General features: G+C 44.4%; 1 protein-coding gene across 1 annotated transcript in view; it reads right to left on the bottom strand.

Annotated features, from left to right (window-relative positions):
- Window positions 1-8,001, bottom strand: part of CDK18 (cyclin dependent kinase 18) — a 122,823-nt gene extending 114,822 nt beyond the window's left edge. Inside the window, exon 1 of the mRNA XM_084848335.1 lies at window positions 7,701-8,001. The gene's annotated coding sequence lies outside the window, so the exon portion shown is untranslated. The remainder of the gene's footprint in view (window positions 1-7,700) is intronic.
- Window positions 8,002-20,336: the final 12,335 nt, after the last annotated feature.

Genomic DNA, 20,336 nt, shown 5'->3' with positions numbered 1-20,336 from the left:
AATGCCAATTTCTCCCACTCAGTTGAAGAAATCTAGAAGATAGATTTAATTGTACCACTAAACAAGAATGTGTGTTTGGGATGGAGGAGGTAGCACAGGAAAAAGGAACTCATCACCACCAAGCAGACAGTGATCCCACTAGTCCATGGTCTGCTGCCTGGACTAGCAAGAACCAGCCAGAGGATAGGTATAATTCAAGTGTGGCTTGCGAGTGTCAGGCACATCAAATCAGCATTTATCGTGAAAGACAACCCCACCATATGGATGCACACTTAGATGTGGATCTGGTCTCAAATCTCTGGGACAAGGAGCCCATCACTTATGCCTGGCTCTGGTAGCCAAGCCAAAACCTGTAGTCACTCCCAGGGCCTTGCCCCTCTCCTTGCCCTTGATCTCTCACTGTGCTCCACATGAGGTCACAGGGAAGCCTGTGCTCCCATCCCCAGTTCCGAGTGGAGGGCTGGAAACAATGGTGGGAGCATGTTGTTTTGGCCCTGAAAGACTGAGGTGCTCCAGGCACTTTAGCAATGCAGCTGCCAAAGAAGCTTCTGCCAAGCTCTCCAGCTCCAGAGCTGGAAAGGATGGCAAGGGACTGCCAGTCTGGCCTTGTGCTGCTGAGGCCCTTCATATACTTTGGCAACCCAAACAACCCTCAGCCTTCCTCTCAACTTTGGCGCAGGTGAGGAGGGGGATGTTAAAACTCCAGAGATACTCCCTGCCCCATCTACACTGCCAAGGTGGGGAGAAAAGCTGGGGAACATCACACTCACTAGAGGGCAGCAGCACACTCACCACGGTAAGTGAAAATGTGCAACCCTGTCTGGCACTCAAGACTACATTGTTAAACAGATGCATTTGGAAGTTTTGAGCAAATTCCTCAGTATCAGCTTCAGTTCCCCATCTACAAAACTAAAATTCAAGGCTCAAGCACTTCTGGAAGCCACATCCTCCACCTGTTCCCAAATATGTCCCAGTGAGACAAATGTACTCTCCATATGCTCAGAGGCATTTAGAGTTATCACACTCCACATGCACTACAGTTAAATACTGCCACAGAAAACAGGTTCTAGGGCTGAACACTGGCCCAAATGTAACCCTTATTGCAATTAACAAATGAGACTTGCAACAAAATACTGCAGTATGTAGTGCTCATGATCAGGCATGCCATCTTCCAGGACACTCCATTCTCCTACCTCTCTCCCAGTTTTACAGCCTCCCCACCTGATACTCAGCATTCTGTGACCACTGAGCACACTCAGTTGTCATTTGGCTGTCTGAGTGTCCGTGTGCGCATGCCTATTTGGGTGTTTTTTCTAAAGATTTTTTCTTCTGCAACCCTTGGGGGTTCCTCCAAGCATGCTGATACTTCCCTCTTGTTTCTCAGTGGTCCCATTTTGGTTATAATCCTGTCTGACACCACTCACCACCTGAGCCTGCTATTAGAGAGCCTGATGTTTAAAACCTGATCACCCGGTAGGTGCTGGACTATCTTCAAAACCTGATCTTAAGCCTTAACTGAAATTAGCAATGAGGTATATGCATTGTTTGGCCACCATTGACAGGCAATAAGCACATGGTGTCTGGACTTAAAAACAGCCAGGCATTCAAGAAGTATATCTCTAATGTAGATATGAGATACTACAGAAATCAGCAAGATACTGGTATAGATGATGAGGCCTCTGGAGCTTTTATTTTTGCAGATATCAATTGTGGTTTATACTCCAGTGAGAATAGCTTCCCAGGGCTCCCAGAGCAAAAGCTGTGGGGTTGTACAAGTGGAGGACACAGGAGATACAGCAAAGAAAAATATTACCTTAAAAAGAATCCTGATTGGAATTTTTTTTAAAGAGATGCTGCATCTGATTACTGATAGCTCTGAAAGCATAATTGCTTGCAGGATTGAAATTCAGGCACTTTCATCCACAGCAGCCAACAGTCAGTTTTCTGTTTTTCATTTCTCTTTGCAAAAAGGAAAAAGGCCCAGCACATTAATTAGAGGCCATAAGGGGGCAGATTCAATAGACAGATTCACACATGGATTCCAGTTGCCGAAAAAATAGCCAGAAGACTACTTTGAAGTGATTACATAGTCCTCGCTCTCTTTTTGTACTGGACAGATAGGATATAAAACAAGGGATCAGGCAAGTGGTATCGGGTGCCCAATGCACTAAACTGTTGCATTCATTCCTTTGTGCTACACAAGTAAAATTTTTTTCTGCTACAGATTTCTTAGGCAGCCTTGATGATTTAGGTGATTTTCCCATGCCAGATTCTCTTACTCCATTCAGCAGGGGCACTAGTGAAACTTCCAAGTACTGATGGAGCTGGAACTGGGAATCTTTGGTTTCATGACAGCGACGTTTTCTTAGGTTCTAGACTGGCTGCACCCACCTAGGCTGTCCATTGGGCTCTTCTGAATAGGAAGGCCCATAAAAGGTTTCCTGGGATGTTGCCTGAGCAACATGATCTTCCTCACTCTGGTGTATTTGTGTGGTCCTGGGCTCTAACTCCCTGGCTCAGCTCCTGGCTCCTAGCTTCTGATTCACCACTGACCGCTATGTACAGCTTAGCCTTGCGATAGCAAAGAGAGAACTCGGCCACCATGTTATTTTTAAGGGTCTCTAAGAATACCTGTTTCTCCAAAGGTATTGAAGGAGGGAAAGCAATGGGCAGCCTTCTCCCTACTATTTTTTACGTAATTCGAACATCAGTTATGATGAACAATTTGATTACTGCACTTGAAAGTAACAAGAACAACTTTGGCCATGATGGGAATACTCTGCTCCACTGAAATGTTTGAGAAATTCAGAATATCCTACCTTTAGACTGGCCAGTGTCTAAGACTTGTAATAAAGCCAGAAGGAAAATGTGCCTTTTCATAGGGACCTGAATGACAAAATATCTGTTTCCAGGACTGTAACGTGATGACTATGGGAGAAAAAGATAGACAGTTCTTCATGAAGACGACAATACTCTCTATCAAACCACACAAGCATGGATTTTACAGCTAAAGCTATACAGCCAAACTCCATATACAGGCTATAAGTTAAAATCAATGGCCTCAAGAAGGACTAAAGCCTTCTTTCATGGGGGACACACAGTGGCTGGGTTCACACAACAAAATAACCCACATTCATTTTTGAGAAAAGTTGAGTGTGGGTTGTCACTGAACCATGAGTTGCTGTTATGTAAACCCAGCCACACTAACAAATTATGGTTTGTTAACCATGAGCAACCCACAGTTCACAGTCCAACAATAAACCATAGGTTCTCTTCGTGGGTTGTTCATGGTTAACAACCATGGTTTGTTAGTATGGTGGGTTCGCAAAAAACAACAACCCATGGTTCAATGGTAAACCACACTCAAGCCTTACTCAACCCTGAATGTGGGTTGTCATGTTGTGTGAGCCCAGTCAATGTTTGCCATTCTGATGTTTCAGAAGAGAGAGGAAAGGAATCTACAGATCCAGGACAGATATAGAAAAACATGATTTGGAGGGTAGGACTGCCCCAGGACTGGAAAGGTCAGAGTTTGACTTCTATTCGGAAGTGCCACTTGGAACCTCAGGCAACCCCTTTTTTTCTCTGAACCCTCTTTCTACACTGGCAGCAGTTATCTTCCTTTGTGATTTACAATGTACGAGCTGCCTCACTAGCTAGTATAAAGGGACCTTGAACTCATTTAGAGGCCAATGGGTGCTATCACAGTGCTTAAACCAATCAAATTTGCATTGAGATGGCTAAAACATCAGAAAATGAAACAATCCAGATTCCAAAATGAGTTATAGCAACACAAATGGCTGTTGTATTCTAAATCACTCATTAAAATGTGCAGCTCATATAAAGCAAGTGCCTTTAACTGGATGTACAACAGACAGCACAATAGCCCCCAGAGTAAGCTTTCAATCTTGACTGAATAGGAGATGTGCTAGAGCATGGCTGCCTGCTGATATACTATATATTAAAATCCAATTCTGAACTTGTTCAGAACAGGGACTCTCTAGCCAGTAGGTCAAGCTGGGAGAACCCAAGAATAACTACAGTGATAACTCCCCAATTCACCTTTCTCTTGCCTTTGGTCACACAATCAGAGAGATTATATAGGGCAAGTGGCTCTTTCACAGTGCAAATAATCACAGATGGACCACATGCTCAAGTACATGCTTATGAGAGCATTCAGCAATAACAACAGCATATGGTAAGGGTGGGCAACCACCGACGACGTGCAGCCCTCAGTCCAATTTCACGCTGCCTAATTTCAAAAGCCCTCTGCATGTGACCAGTTCACACTTCTGGCAAGAGCAATCTGGCCCTTCCCTGGAAGCCCACTGGGCAGGAAGACAGAGGAAGAGAGAGAAAAGTGGGTGGCAGAAAGAGAAAGCCACTTTTAGCCATGGCTCTGCACGGATTGTTCATGGGTTAAACAACCAACCCAACAATTGCCCATGGTTTGTTGCTGGGTTAACTCTAGGTTGTTTAATATATAAACAACCCAGAGTTTCCCAGTTCAAACTTCATGAAACAACCAAGAAATGGGGAGTTCCTGGGTGGTTAATTGAAAGTGGAAATGACGAGTGCGTGGGAGGCAGCACGCTCGTCACTTCACTCATCTCCAGCAATTCCTGGGTTAAACAATCCAGGAATTGCAGCATGACTTACAAACTGGCTCCATGTGAGCAAGACTGTTATTGCTGTTGGGTAAAGTTCAAAGTGTCATGGAGAAACACAGTGGCCTATGAATGAATCAAGATAGTAAGCAGGGTGATATGCCTGAAACAACCTGAAATTCCTCATTTGTGTAGATAGAGACTATTATCTCAAAACAATTCTATCTCAAGACAATTCTATGGTAACAGCCTTTGGCATTTGATTGTCAACAAGCCTTGATGGAGAACATTCCTCCAGTGTCATAACACATGCCACTAGGTCTGGGGTTTTTTTTCAGGTTGGTCTGGCTCAAGGTGGGTTCTTGCAGGTCTCTTTCTTCCTCGCAGATACAAAGTGCAGTAGCTGCATCTAGCCATGGAAAATTTATAAAGTGCCGACCAGTTTTCCATTCATAGTGCTCAAAGTTTAAAGATACATAAATAATACTCGGAACACTGCACAATATTGAGCTCTCTTTCAAAGTTTCGTACAAATAAGGAACTGGGAATGAAGAACCAAGTTCAGCATCATGACAGGAGTAGACTCAAAGCTTCATAGAAAACTGAGCATGCTTCTGCTTGGTCATATCACTTTTTGTTTCAGGACTTGCTATAACATATAAAAGGGCTTCAATAGAAGAGAGTCTTTTACAGTGCACTCCTATACATGTCTACTCAGAAGTCAGCCCCACCAAGTTCAATGGAAGTTACTCCCAGGTAAGTGTGTATAGACTTGTAGCATTAGGCAACACATGCAGCATAGCAACAACATGGAAAAAGTGTTCCTTACAACAAAACTCTGCGTTTTGAAGTTCTTTGCTCGTTACAAAGTATGTTGATATAAAATTAGCACTCACTCCAAGATTATCCAAGCTGGAACCACCCCCATCTCTGTGTGGCACAACTGCCTCTTCCATCTCTACTTTCAGCTGAAGGGAACGGTGGATTATGGATGGCAACCGGGTTTTCAAAAGATCACGGAGCATGTTAATATTCGCTAAAGAAAATGACTGAAGTCTTTACTTTGTTTTTATTTGAAACCTCTGTGAAACCTCTGAGAAGGGCCATAGCCCAGTGGTTCAGGACCTGCTTTGCATGCAGAAAGTTACAGGTTTGATGCCCAGCATCTCCAAGTTGGGCTGAAAAGGAATTCTGCCAGAAACCTTGGAGAGCTGCTGCCAGCCAGTGTCGACAATACTGAGCTAGACGGACCAATGGTCTGACTCTGTAAACGGCAGTTTCCTAGGTTCCTAAGCCATCACAGCACATAATCGTGTAAAGATGGAGGGAAGATCGCATTTAACGTATTGCCTGTTCAACCTCTCATCTGCTTTTTTCGACATCCCTTTATCAGGTTACTATTAAAATGCCCAGCAGCCCTACGAGCTTCTTTATACCAAACATGGATTCTTATACACTTCTCTCCACTTTTACTAGAGCTCATCATCCTTACAGGAATCATTTCATCACCCCACAAAGTGACGTGCCACTCACTTCCAACTCACTCAGCTGGCAGGAACTACACATTAAAAATCAATGCCAGCAGTCTTGAGTCTCGAGGGTACTATGTCTTCCCTTTCACAGCTAATGCTACCATTGCACTCATCCATCTGCAACACTCACTCTCCTTTTTGTTTTCTTAGAGAGAACAGCCAGTTTAAACTTCCCTGGCACAAATTCTAGTCTGGCAAAGCAGGAGGTTCCAGTGATATACATGACCTCATCTTGTTTAGGGAGCCTCTTAACTCGAAGGAAGACAACTTTATATCAAAGAAACATTTTAAAGACAGTTTCTCCATGTACTCGAGGGGAAAAAAGACATTACTGCTATGGAGATGCCAGAATCCAAAATGATGCATGCTCAAAAGATCAGCAGATTAACCCCAGCATGGATATGTCAGGTAGCAGAGAAAAACAGAAACCTGTTAAGAACAGGTTTTGAAAATGGCATCCTGAATTTCCAAAGGAAAGGTTCTTTCCTCTTTTTCTTCTCCTTGATTTTCTCATAGAAAAGGCCAAAATACTGACCTGATAAACATCCAGGGATAGGGGGAGAAGAGTTGGAGGCCAAGATAATATGGTAGAAGAGAGATCGGAAGTTTCCAGATGAACACAAGGCTCCACATGCTACAGCGTGGTGTAACGGTTAGTGTTGGACTGGGACTCAGGAGACCCAGGTTCTAGTTCTCAGCCGTGAAGCTCACTGGGTGACTTTGAACCAGTCACTGACTCTCAGCCTAACCTACCTCACATGGCTGTTGTGAGGATAAAATGCAGAGGAGGAGGACCACGTACGCCACCTTGAGTTCCTCAGAAGAAGGGTGGGACATAAATGTAACAAATAAATAAATGAATGAATGAATAAATAAATGCCAACCTGTCTGAATAGCCTGAGGCTGGGCATCTAGGGTAGATAAACCAGTGTGCACCTAAAGATAAATTGGTGGTATGATGTAGTTGCCAAAAATAGAAAATGCAATGGTAAACCTGTAAAACTTCATACCGTAGGGCAAATATTTCTCTGAATGGGACGCTCCATACAAAATAACCCCATGCACGCAGAAAACTAGCTATTAGGGAGGAGCATCCTAGCATTCTCTCCCTCACGCGCTAGTGTTTTGGGTGCAGGAATCGCTTTTTTCCACAGAAGAACATTCCACAGCAGAAGCCCTCATCTGCAGCCTGGGGAGGGACAAGCACCTAGGCACAGGCTTACCACCTCATCAGAACTAGGGCGCTCGCAGCCCTCACGCATCACTGGGAGCTGCAAATCATGAGGGCTGTGAGCTTATTTTTGCAACGTCCTAACCAAAGCCGATTTATCTAACTTTCCGCGAAACACGCACGCACCCTAGAACGGCGGGCCGATAAGGAGGAAACTGCAGAGACTCGTTTGAACGGGGCCCTTAAAGAGAGGACGCTTGAGCTGTTCCTTTAAGCCTCCTCCTCCTCCTCCTCCTCCTCCTCCTCTTCCCGGCGTCGTTCTACCTTTGCTCTGTTTACACTGAAACAGAAGCGGACCACGGAGGAAGGGTGGCGGTGGCGCTCGCTTACCCGCCGGCTGTCTGGCGAGGGGAAGCCGCGCTCGCTCCGGCTTCGCCGCCTCTCCTGGCCTTTGGCGTGAACAGAGGAGTAAAGGGCCGGCGTGGGAGCGTCCCCCTTCCACGCCTGTGCGCTCTCGCTCCTCCACGTCCACGCCTCCCGGCTGGGATCTTCCCAGCTCTCCCCAGCCGGGCTGAAAGAGAAGGAAGAACGGGGGAGCCCCTGGTTTCCAGCAACAACCTGAGGCAGGCAGGAGGGTGCGAGAGGGAGGAGCCGCGGAGAGCGACCAATCCTCCTGCCGAGGGCTTCACGCGGCACTGGCTCCCCCCCCCCCCCGTCTCTCGGTGACTTTTTTTTTTTTTGCTTTTGCTACGGAGGGAGGGGCTAAGCTGGGGGCGGGGTAGCACCAGGCAGAAATTCCACAGGTGCCGCTTTCACTGGAATGCAGGGAATTCGCTGTCACACAAGATGTGATGATGGCTCCTGGCTTAGATAGCTTTAAAAGCGGATTAGGCGCATTCCGGAGGTCTGTCTATGGCTACTATTTATGATAAATAACTAAAACCTTCAGGTTTAGCGGATGTTTTCCTGTGAATACCAGTTGCGCTGGGGCTGGGGGGTGACAAATAGCAGGCAGGGAGGTTACCTTTATGCTTTGTGGACTTTCCAGAAGCTTCTGTCCATCTCTGACCGCTATAAGAAACACTTCCAAAATCCATATTATTAGTGTAATACCTTTATTAGGCCAACCAAAAGATTACAAAAAAATGTGCAAGTTTTTGAGATAGCCAGATCTCTTCATCAAGCAAGATGTTCCAAAAAGTAGGTTTGGGGGGCAAGGAGAATAGGGGAGGGGAAAACCTGACTTAATGGTGAAGTCACCATGTCTGCATGTTCAGAGTTCCAAGATGAAGTGGGGGAGGAGAGGTCTGCAGACATTCAAACTAGGCTCTTCAGGGTAAGGTTGGACCTGGAGCTAGGGTTATTGTGAGCAAGAATGGGAGAAATATTGGATCTCCCAGTTTTGAAAATATAAAATCCAGGTGTTATTCAGAAGTGTTTCCATGCTGGGCAAAGCACACTGGCTCCTTTCCTGGTGACCACAGAGAGAAACTAGGCAGTCTGTATACTGACAAAACCCGTGTAGATATTGACAACCCGTCTAGCTAAAAAGCAAAGAATAGAGGGCGGGAAGGTGAAGATCACCTCTGCCACTGCTCCTGCCCTGCCGGCTTCAGCCTGACAAGGCATAGGAATTTCAGAAGCCGCCTAATTCAGAGGCTTCTGAGCCACGGGTGCAATCAATAGATTTGCTCCCTAAGGCAGTCAGTGGTTTGTTGTTCAGTCGTGTCTGACTCTTCGTGACCCCATGGACCATAGCACGCCAGGCCTTCCTGTCCTGCGCTCTCTCCCGGAGCGTGCTCAAGTCCATATTCATTGCATCGGTGATGCTATCTAGCCATCTCATCCTCTGCCGTCCCCTTCTCCTTTTGCCTTCAGTCTTTAGGCTACCCAATAATAAGGGGAGACAAGAGAAGGGACACAGAGAAGCCTATGGACAGGAGTAACAAACCCTGGGATTCTGGCTTGGTCGGCATCTAGTGATAAGAACAGCCTTCAGGCCACAAAGATATGCAACAAGTGTGGGTGAAGCCCAACCTCAAGAAACCTAATACCGGCACTGGGCTTCTTCCATGCCCATGCTATTCACTAGTGACAAGTGAAGGTGTGAACATCATCTATTTGAATTAAAAGAAAAAGAAAAAGCCCAACTCCCTGCATTTTTAAATTCCACTCTGTCATAAGAATTTCAGTAATTAGTAGAGCTGTGCATAAATGGCCTTTCAACATTCTCCAGCATATTTGTGGGCAGAGAAATTGGGGGGACAATTTCACCAAATTTCTCCTAGGGGAGGAGAAATTTTCCAGCAGTTTCTCACAGATAGGGCTGGCTATTGGGAGGGATTGTAGCACAGGTTCCTTCTTTTTTCCTAAGGGTTTTTGGTTTATTGCACTGCTCCTGCAAGTGGCAACAGCATCATCTGTGTTGAGGCTTCTACTTTTCTGAGGCAGAATTTTGAATTCCTTTTGGTTTTTGAGCTTACCTAATCACTGCAAGGTGGCCAAGGGTGCTGTGTGTGTTTTCTCTCTCTATTACACATCTTTCCATTGCTCTGCAGCCTCACAGGCCACCTGCCATTCCTGATCTGAAAAAGCCCCCTGGGAGGAATTACTTCACGATGTCTTCCTCATGATAGCTTTAACTGAAGTGTGGGAAGCTGAGGAGGCTACAGGCTGCCACAGATTGTTGTACAATGAAACACAGGACACTCATGCACACTCCTTGACCACCTCATAAGTAAAGTAAGGACAAGAACCCCAAACCCAGCCCAAGAAAATTTTCAAAAGCAATTTCTTTTTTATCAAATTGAATGAGAATGGTTGAAAAGTGTGGGAGAAATTTTCAGCACAATACTAATAATTAGTTTCATGTTAGTTTCTAATCTGAGAACAACATAAAAAGTTTAAGGATATAAATATGACCAAAGTAGGAACAGGGGATAGAAAGCCTGGAATATTTTGTGGTTAACATATGGGATGACATGAGGACTCTGGGGAAGGTAAATGAGAATGATGTGTGAGTGTATGTGTGTGTATGATGATAATGAGAAGCTTATTAAGGAGAAAATATGTTGAGGTACAAGAAATGTTAAAAACAAAGAAAGACATCTGGGCTATTACCTCCCCACATTCCCACCCAACCATGTAGGAAGTCTTGTTTCTGTATTTTAATAATCAAGTTTTTTCTGATTTTGATTTGGAAGAACAGGATTGGTGCCAGTAAAAGAAGAAAATGTGAGCAAGAGGACAAGGAGATCCCCCCCCCCAATAATATACAAATTACTTGTGAAACTCATTACTAGCGATCACTGGCTATTATCAACCAAGCTGGACATTGCTTAGCTTGGGGGTGGGAACTGCATGCACACACTTCTATATATACACACACACACACACTGGCACTGGAGCTGAAGAGGATGGATGGCTCATTGTCCTGTTTCTTGTGCACTGTCCATGATGTATCTCACCCTGGCTCCTGTCAGAAATGTAAAATTGAACTAGATGGACAATAAGTTTAGCAGCATGCATGGTATAATATTTTAATAGCTTGGGATGCAGAATAGGACAGACTTGAGAAGCCAACTGAGAAAAATAATTGTACAAGCTATTACAGACATAAATTTTGTGACTCTGTTGGGTCCATGGAGTCACGAAGAGTCGGACACGACTTAACGACTGAACAACAACAACAAATATATATATATAACAGTAGTCACCACCAGCTGCAATGATAGCATGAGTTATAATTTGGATGGAAAGGATGTGCAAGGTAAGATAGGACCCAAGGATTCTGTTGGCTCATCCGTAAAGTACTAGCTGTTCAGGGACAGCTTGGGGAGATGTATTGCAAATGAACACTGCTTCAGAAAAGCGGTCGTTAAAGGGCACTGTAGATTATTCTTTGTACCATTGCTTCTCAATTTCTGTACTAGTGCTGTCTATTATCAATCAGACCTACTCTGTCTTTGCAATGTTATCAAGTCTCTTCCTTTTTGCTATATGTTTGCCCATTCTACTTAAATTGTAAGTGTTCTGGGTAGAGACTATGTTACTTCTAAACAGCCCTAGAACACAGTGGTCACTAAATAAATACTAAGGGGAAATGATAATTGTAGTAGCCCACAACGGAGAGAGTTGGGGCAGCTGACTTAATGTCATTCTAAAGATTGGTAGACAATCTGAGATGAGGTCCCTTCAAATAATTATTCAAATGAACAAAATTTTGTTTCTTGGCTTCTGTATTGTGAAATGGTAGGTGCACAGAAAGTGGTTTACAAATAAGGCCAAACTAGATGTGACACTAATTGTAAATGCAATAAACATTCATGCTTTAAAAATGTAAATAGTATCCATAGGTGGGAGTGGGAAGGGAGAGTTGAACCTAGACAAAAATTGCCCCTCCTGAAGCCAATAGATGCTTTCTTCCCAATGCACATAGAAGCAGAAGGGGGATTTTTGTCAGGACCATGGGGTGGGGGGCAGGATTAAATTTATCCCCTAGAGGTTGCTATTTACATTTTTAAAAACATGAACTTAATTGCATCCACACAATTAACATCCTATCTAATTAGCCCTAACATGAGCCCTATTCAGGTATTCTTATTTAATGCTTTATTCTTCATTATATTTGAGAATTTGGAATATATGCCATACTATAGCAACACATCAAAATGGCTGTGGGGCGGGGGGACACCCAAAAAGTTCAGGGGCAATCAAGTATTGTGAAGGATACAGAAGACATAATGCCATTATTTCAACTGAGCATTATGTACTTCTGTTTCTTGTGGCTCTTGCAGTTAGAATGAAAGCCATAGGACTTGGAGTTTCAGCCTGAAAGGAAATGTATATGCTCACTTTGGATACAAACTGAAAGAAGAGTCCACTTTAAATTTCTCTTTAATTACATCTGGTACAGGGACTACAAAGCTGGATTCTCTGTATGGTCTACAGGCAGCAGGTTGTTTAGGATTGCTTTCCTATGCACATTGACTTGAGAGTAAGGGTGCTTCCAGGCAGAAGCTCTTAACTCTACCAGTCAAAATGCATTGTGTACCCATTCTTTTCTTCCTTAACTGATTTTTTTCTGGTAAGAAAAAAGGCAGAAGAGGCAGTGGGAAAATACGGGTGGCTTACAAAAAGAAGATGTTGTTTGGACGTCTGTACAATTTCATGTTTGAAGCCGGATGATTGCAAGATAAAAGTCTTGTTTGGGAATACCCTAAATCTCATTGATCTCAGTATGACTTATTTCTGAGAAATCATACATAGCATCAGGCATCAAGAATCGCAGAGTCTTATTTTCAGAAACACCAAAAAGAGGCTAACTTTTAATCTTCAATTAAAGTTTTAGTTAGCTCATCACATTAAACATGAATCCAGGGTTGTAAGCTTTAATTGACCATCTGGATATCCTAGTTCCCTTCATCTTGTGTACCCATTAACTCCATGCAGATGTAATACAAATATGATCAGATCTGGATATCTGAATGTTATATCCACAAATACTTTATTCAGAGAGAGTTGCAGGCTGTGGTACAAGCAATATGTTAAGTTGGACCAGATCCCAGCAAGTATTTTTCCACCACAGCCTAGATTAGCCTAAGGAGCTGAGGTCAACATGGGCTGCGGCTACGGGTTAGCAATGACAGTAGTTGCAATCAGATGCATTTTCTGCAGTTAATCCAGCCATTGAGCTCCTGTGAATTTACCAGCAAGTCCATGGTTGTCCAAACCTGATTTCTGGACTTGTTTAATCAAACTCCAGAAGCAACAATATCCTCCTGTTCATCTGCTGTATTTCCTTACCAAACCTAAAGCACCCTTTAATCCCTGTCCACATAGGCAAACCAAAAGGATGCCAATTGTATCTCTGGCCTGTTGGGCCCTTTCTGAGAACAGAATGCTTTCATTAGGCTCTAAGATTCCTTTTCCCAGGAGATGCTGGTTAGACCTGAGAACTCTTTTAATGAAAATATGAGGAAACCCATCTGTCAGGCCCCATCATTGCAGGCTTTTAGGAAGGTCCTGAAGACTTGTTTACTCTGGCCTTCCACTGATACTGTTCTGGGTTGTAGGTGCGATTGTATTGCAGGCTTTTAATACTGACTAAGCCAGATGTTTTATGCTGGTGTTTGTTGTTTTTATGAATGTTCGCTTTTTTATTACCATATTCATTTTTTAAAAAAAATTACAATGAATTGTAATGGTTGTAAGCCACCTTGGGAGGCCTCTTGCCCTGAAAGGCGGCCTAAAAATATTTTAAATAAACAAACCAGCCTTTACTGCTCTCCCCATAACTTGACATTCCTGTAGATGGGGGCAGGGATGAAGCAGTTCCCAGGAAGTGTTATGTCCTGGATTTACACATGAATGGTGGTGCTGCAACTAATTCCTCTCTCTCTCTCTCTCTCTCTCTCTCTGCCTGCCCTTGGACAGTGAAAAGACAGTCCTGGGCGACTGGGGGGTAAGGAGCATGCAGCCTAGCAACTGATGATCCAGTTGCCAGTGGTCCGGGAAATGAAATGGGGTGGAAGACGAAGGGAAGAGCCACAACAATCTAATGGGAACAAAGAATTTTAGGGGAGAAAATGCCACCCCCAAGCAATGTTAAGTGTTGGAGGGGGTAGAAGTCGCTCCTGTGGCATCATATTTTATGTAAGCTGCTTTGATGATACACCTTGATCAAAAGCTGAGATAACAATTAAACGCATCCATACATACAAAAGTCCCAACCAACCTCCTACTCTGTAAATTCCAAGCTAGGCATCTCCGGTAAGGTCTGCCTTGAGCTAAGATCATCTCAAAAAGGATGTTGTAGAGCAGGAAAAGGTGCACAAATGGGCAACCAAAATTATCAGAGCGTTAGAGCACTTTGCCTACAAGGAAAGCCTACAACAAAAGTAGACCACCTGATTCCCTCCAGACATTTTACACTACAACTCCCATAAGGCCCAGCCAGTATGGCCAATGGTTAAGGATGATGGGAGTTGTAGTCCAAAACATCTGGAGGACACCAGGTTGTCTGTTCCTGGGCTACCATATTTGGGGCTTTTTAGTTTAGAAAAAAACATGACTAAGGTGAGACATGATAGATTTTTTTTTTTCTCCTTGTAATATTACAACTTGAAGTCATCCAATAAAATTGGCAGGAGATCAATGGTGTAATGGTCAATTTGGAAATACAGGAGCTCATTGTGACAGTCTTCAAGGGCAGTCCAAAAATTTCAGGCAGCTGTGTTGATCCATATCAACAAACCAGTTCTAGGCGTTTTCATCTCCACCAGGAGCACATCTTTGGTAAAGCGAATAGGACTTAATTGCCCATTCCAGACCAAGTCATCCCAAATACTTTGCATTTCAACATGGAACGATATATTGTTGCTTGGAAAATTCATTCCTGCCACAGCTACGGTGAGGATCACAGCTAAGCTCAGAGGGAACAGGGAATTCTGAGGGGGGTGGCAGAGTCCCCACAGATGAAAAAGTGCCAAGGCTGTGTCCCTGCGAGCCCTGCCTCCACTACACCACTGCAGGAGTTTCAGGACAGACAAAAGGGAATATTCTCATGATGCATAATTAACTTACAGAGCAATCCAACAGGTGGGGGAGAGAGAAGAAGTGGTGGAGGAACTGCCACTTTCTATGCTGTACACTAGAAGGCAAAGGGGTCTCCTTTTTCCCTTTTACTTGACCTTTTTTGTTTTCCTACTCACTTTTCCCTGCTGAGGTATAGTTTTTCCCTGTTGCATCAGTGTGTCAGGGAATTGTGGGCATGATCTGTGGATTCAAGCCTCCCCCATCCACCTACAACTGACCCCCCCCCCCTGAATGGCTCCTTTTTACCCTCTCTGCTGTTGGAGTTCCAACTGTGAAGGAGCAACAGAGTGGACCTTCCTGCCACCACATAGAGGAGGCTTGTGAGGGCACATCCCCTGCTTCACCTGTGAATCCCTCTGTCCTGGTGAAGAAGGGGTTCCACTTTGTCCTGTGGCCCCTTGGATGCTTCCCCAGGGACCACAGGATTGTACCCTTATTTATATTTCTTATTTAAAAGATTTATACTGTGCCTTTCCTCAATGAGCTCAAGATATTTAAGTACACAAGTTGAAAGGATAACTTAAAAAGTTAAAACAATAACTTGAACACTTTAAAAACAAGCTGACAACAACAAACAGCTATAAAACACTAAAACAAAAGAGAGAGAAATATAAAATACAAAATGTTTAACCAGAGCAATTAAAACCACTTCAAAAGGGAGTAACCCTTTATGGCTCAAAAGCCTTCCTCAAATAGAGTTTGGACCATCCCACTGAAGGCCATTAGAGAGAGGGCAAAAAGAGCTTCTCTAAAAGGGAGTTCCAGAGCCTGGGCGTAGCCATTGTAAAGTCCCTCTCCCTGGTACCACCTGGGCATATTTCTGAGGACATTTGGATGCATGGAAGGTCCTCCAGTTATCTCAATAGGTGGGCAATTTCATACAGGAAGAGGCAGTCCTTAGACTGCAATCCGAAAGTCCCTGGGATGCCATCACAGGGGCTATAGGATTTATTGGATTCCCCTCACCCCAAGGGTGGAGAGAGACATCAGCCCTTAGAGGAGGTGATCTGATCTGGGATTCCCCCTCCTAGCCTTCTGCAGAAAACTCCACAGCCCTTATGTTTCTGATGTCAGAGATGGGGAAAAGGAGGAATGCCAAGGGTGGGGCAGTGAGCATGCTGGAAGAGTGATCCATAGCTCTCCTGGCCCCCAGACCAGCTCCCAATTTGGTCCTGATCTATTCCAGGCCTGGAGCTGGCATAGATCAATTCCCTCCCATTGGTTTCAGTGGGAGGGCATTTGCAAAAGAAACATGCAAAACAGGTGGGGAGGGGAGGGGAGGGAACAGCAGAAACATCACTTCTCCCTCACTTCCACTTTGCTGACATGAACCTGGCAGGGCTTTGGGTTCTTCCGGGGCCCGGAGGGTGGACCTCTCCGCAGCTAACAAAGGATTGCTCTGTTCATCTTGTCCAGGTCCCAAAGCATAAAGGAATTTAAAGGTCATCAGCAGCACTTTGAGCTGGGCCTGGAAACAACCTGGAAGTCAGAGTAGCTATTTCCATATTGGAGTCACATGCTCTCTATATGTGCCTCTGATTAACAGTCTGGCTGCAGCATTCTGGACTAACTGTAGTTTCCGGGCAAGAACTTTTCAAAGGCAGCCCTATGCAGAGTGTGTTGCAGTCATCCACACATGATAACTTGGCCTAAGGCATATGTCACCTGGCCAAAGCTATAGTATTTGCTGCTACAAAATGTGGTGACCACTGCCTTAGATGGTTTTAGAGGGGGATTCGGGAAATTTCTGGAAAACAGATCTGTTGACAATTCTTACCCATGATGGCTAAAGTGCCCCATAATCTTTAAAGCCTGTGAGTTTCTTATTAAAAATGTAAATTTTTGATGAATGGGGTTCAGTTTGGGGGCATATAAAAATAGAGTGTTTCAGATCTGGAGACTGTGAATGGTGGTGCTATCTGCAGCAAAATAAGTTCTAGTATACTTTAGAGTGGATAGATGAATGTGGGATATAGGGTTTCAGGCAGCCAAATGCAGGGACTTCACTCTGGATTTTAATGGTGCGGGAAGGGAGTGGAGAGATCTGGCTCACATTCTCACCCATCTGTGAAACTCATTGGGTGACCATGGAAAAAACTCTAGGGCTGGGGACAGAAAGTATGCCTCTGAATACCTGTTGTGGGTGTGCAGTTGCTTCTGTGCCCTGCTTGTAGGCTCCTTGGAAGCATGTGATAGGCCACTGAAGGAAACGGGATGCTTCACCAGGGGTGGGAATGTGTGGCCCTTCAGATGTTGTTGGACTGCAACTCCCATTAGCTCTAGCCAACATAGCCAATAGCGAGGGATGGCAGGAGTTGCAATCCAACAGCATTTGGGGGGTCACATGTTCCCCAGCCCTGAGACAGATCATCAGGCTGATCCAGCAAAGTCCTTTTTCACCCTTTTCTTTTGTTCTCCTTATGTTAAGAAACATTGCAAAATGCTAATTACTTTACAAAGACCAGAGCTATGTGGTAAAAATTTTTTGCTTTGATCCAGCAAGCTCAGCTTTTCAATGTTAAATGCCAATCACAATGTTTAGTAAATGTCAGTGAATCTATTTTGTACTGATCATCACAATAATGTTCATGATTTAGCATTTCCCTTGTTCATGGTGTTGGGTTCTATGTCAGACCCTCCTTATTCTGTTCTACCCCACTCCCCACCCCCAGAATAAGGTACATGGTGCCTCCTCTTAGTCAATGTTCCAGTTATTAAGCAAGCACACATACAACACTCAGAGCAAAATAAAATATAAGCAGCACTGTAGCATCAAGGATTCAGCACTACAGAAAGGAGAAGTAATGAGCCCATCTATTTCACAGCAGTAGTGTGTATTCTGGACACATTACTCTCCACATGTCTAATCTGTTCTACAGGTAGCAAAGATACTTCCTGTTCCCTGGGAAAATTTTCTCCCATCAGCAATTTCTCCTCTTTCACAGCAGATCAGTCTTGCTGTTTCCAAGCTGCAATCATTTCCAGAGGATCCCCAGTGAGGTGAGTTACAGATGCTCATGGACATGTTTTCTCTGCTAAGCCAAACTCCTTTCTCTCAGACATGCTCAGCTTTGAGAGAGGATCAAACACATAAGTAGGGTACAGCTCAGCCTTCCCCAACCGGGCACCCTCCAGATGTGTTGGACTACAACTCCCATCATCTCCAGCCAGTGGGGCTATTAGCATAGGTTACAGTGAGAGTCGCACTCTTCTACTGTGTGCTTCAGTTCCCATTGCATTTACGCACAGCGGCAAACTCAGGAAATAAAAAACACTCCTCTCTTCAGCCTCCATTCATTATGCTAAGATACACACTTGAGCATAATTATACATCCGCCACAAATTTAGATGTGGAAAATACTTGCTTCATCCTCTCCCCCCCCCTCCCCACACACATTTTTGGAGCTCAGAGTTATTACAAACTCAGTAAAACTGGGAATGGGGAAACTGGTGACTGCCTGCAGTTTTCTACATTTTAAAATAGCTGCCTTTGACGTCTGACATTAGCCCATTCTTCCCTCCAGATGTTTTGGGCTACAACTCCCTTAATCCCTGACCATTGCCCATGGAGGCAGGGTCCGATGGGAGTTGCAGTTCAAAACATCTGGAGGGCATCAGGTTGGGAAAGGTTGCATGACCCTCTATAGATTTTAAGTAAAATTAACCCATATTTACAGAACAAACTTCTGTTTGTTGATATGTACATTTCATTGTAGAGTTACTTCAGTGTTTATGGAGGTTCTGTTGGATCAGATTATCTGCACAGATGATTGTGCAGACAACCTGAATTGTTCTACAGCTCCTTCCCCTAAGCCACTCCCCACCAAGGTTCCAGACACATAAAGTGGGCGGCATTCAGAGGATTTCCCCACACACTTTCAAGGAATACATGGGTGAGTTGCAGGGCTGCACAGGCTAGCCCTGATGCTGCACCTGGTAGTCATACCCTCCGCTGTCCGCAGTTTCAGTGTGCATGAGAACAGGATCTGGGCAGGCATGGACGCGCGCATGCGTGCACACACAGATCTTCCATGGGAGGGAGGATCCTCATTGAGCCAGGATCACCCACATGTATGGTGGCTTTTTGCACATGTACAATGATATGGGTATAGAGTCCTTTCTCATGCACACTGAATGGGTGGATGGTGAGAGGTAGGACTAGCCAGTACAGCCCAACAACTTCCCCAGTGCATTCCTTGAAAATGCAGGGAGTTGTCTGAATGCCCCCCACCCCATGTATCAAGAATCTTGGTGGGGAGTGGCTTAGGGGAAGGAGTTGCAGAACAGTTAAGCACCCCCTCCAATGCCCTCCAACATTTCAGACAAAAATAGGTACACACTTGTAGCACCTCAGTTATACTAATGCTCACTATCCAATCCACTCCCTCTCTACACACAGTACTGCACATCACTGAAGGTTCTACTCCACCTTCTGTATACTGTATTAATATACTCTCAAATCGCATCATGTCGTCTACTTGTTTAAAAGCTGGGAGGTTTTTTATTCTTCTGGTTAGAGCTATACTAGAAAGGCATAACTGTCCTACAATAGATTATCAGCAGTTAAAAATATACCTTGGCAGTTGCAGTGTGTGAAATGGCAGGGTGCACGCTGCATGGTGGTGCCTTAATGTTCACATGTGTGCGTTGCTGGTAGAGGCCACGCCTCTGTTTACACTCTGGGATTTAACTTCTACAATTTTGATTTCTAAAGACCCTGGTGAACAAGACGTTAAAAATTAGGAACAATTGTCACCAGGAAATAGGGACTGTATGCCCCTCCCCATTTCTGTTGCTTCTATTCTCCAACCTGCCCCCACCCCCTGTGCCCTGAATGTATGTTTTCTTTACATGAATGAAAGTCCATTGGGATTTGGTTACATGTGTTTGTTTGTAACATGTAGTTGGGCCTTAAGTTGCAAGCCTTTTGCCATACAAGCGGCTGTTTTGCTTTGACATTGCAAGGCCCATGTGCAACATTTGGCACAATTCCCCCGCCCCACAAGCTTTTGTCTGTACTGATCTCTCCTCCAGTTTCCAGGCACTAGGATGGTTGTTTGTCAAGTTGTATTGCTTCCTCTCTCAGGTCTGTAGAAGCACATTTTAAGTGGAGTAAATAAATGAGTTCATTCCTCCGGATGTCCCCCCACCTTTTAATCAGGAAAGGAACATGTGGAGATGGATCAGAGGTTTTTGCCAAGCTGAAAAATGAGGGCTAATGTCAAAAGGCTCCTCTTGTAACACTGGCAGAAGATCCATAAATGTTGCCATAAAGGATCCGTTCAGATGGATATTGTGTGTATTGCTAAAACATGATTCTAATGTACATGGCAGATTCTAGACTTCAAACATTGTGAATCTTTTGGGAAGGAGTCAGGCCAGTGTGTTACTTATCCACAGATTCCCCCCCCCACACACACACATATGCAG

The sequence above is a fragment of the Heloderma suspectum genome, chromosome 4 (genome assembly GCF_057233095.1).
Source record: "Heloderma suspectum isolate Gila_16-S chromosome 4, 16-S_ref, whole genome shotgun sequence".
Classification (NCBI taxonomy): Eukaryota; Metazoa; Chordata; class Lepidosauria; order Squamata; family Helodermatidae; genus Heloderma; species Heloderma suspectum.
Note: the sequence above shows the minus strand (reverse complement) of the source record. Positions and strands in the feature narration are given on the sequence as shown.